This window comes from Centruroides sculpturatus, unplaced genomic scaffold, assembly GCF_000671375.1.
Source record: "Centruroides sculpturatus isolate CEXI.00-Female unplaced genomic scaffold, Cexi_2.0 scaffold866, whole genome shotgun sequence".
Lineage (NCBI taxonomy): Eukaryota > Metazoa > Arthropoda > Arachnida > Scorpiones > Buthidae > Centruroides > Centruroides sculpturatus.
In genome coordinates this window covers 365,240-366,296 of record NW_019385250.1, presented here as the reverse complement: position 1 = coordinate 366,296, position 1,057 = coordinate 365,240, and positions in this window count along the sequence as shown.

Genomic DNA, 1,057 nt, shown 5'->3' with positions numbered 1-1,057 from the left:
ACATGTGGAAGCAGTTGAGTCAGAGATAGATGCTTCGTTTACAAACAACACAACCGTTTATTAAACACGAAAGAAGCTTACAAGATTACTGCGATCTTGGAAGTTCTACGTCGGCTGCGGTCGCTGGGTCTTCCTCTCCTGTGGTTCCACGATAGTCCCATTTTGAAGGAGTGTCCCTTGTTCGAGAATGAACCATTCCATCACGTCTCGATGACTCAGGGACGATGCGGTCGACTTCCGTTGAGGGAAAGATGTCGATCCGAGGTCGGGAGATAGAGACGAAGATGGGTGCGAGACACACACACAACAACAGGTCCGTCACTTGGAACTTTCGGGAGAAGAAGCCGTCGCGTCCTTGAATTTCCGGGGTTTTATCCGTTTTCTCTCAGATTCCCCTTTCTGATTGGTCTCCCGTCGTCACCTGATGACAATTTGAAACCTTTCGGGGGCGCGGGAGAGGTCAAAATCGAAGTTTAATTCGATCTCCAACCGGAAATGGTCGACGGACTTACATTCTTCTATTGTCTAGAAGTTAGCGTCGCGTTTTCATATCATAAAAATCTATTTCTAACTACTATATTTTTTTCTCTAAAACAATTATTTTCCGCGAATTTTAGTGAGGGTTCGGACCTGTCCAGAGCCTCACAAACAGTATGATTTGCCATGCAACGCTTTTTGTGTTCTGTAAGTAGTTAATAAAATAATGTAATGCTCTGTATTCTCATGCTATATGTATTACTTCTTGGTACAATTAAGAAGATTGATAAAAGCTATGCATTACATTATTTTGGGAAGTGGGTATGTGCAACAGCGTTATAGAATATTACAGGGAGTGGGATGGTTAATTAAAAGGTATAAAAATAGCATTGTGTAATTTATGAATAATCCCCATCTCTTAAGTTAATAAAAAGTTTAAAAGTTATTGATATCAATTTAAGCTATGATAATACTAGATCAATCAGCAAATTTATGCAATATAAATTCTGCAGTGTTATTGGTATAAATAATAATAAGTATTATTTTTATTATTATTTATTTTTTGTAGCATTTTCATTTG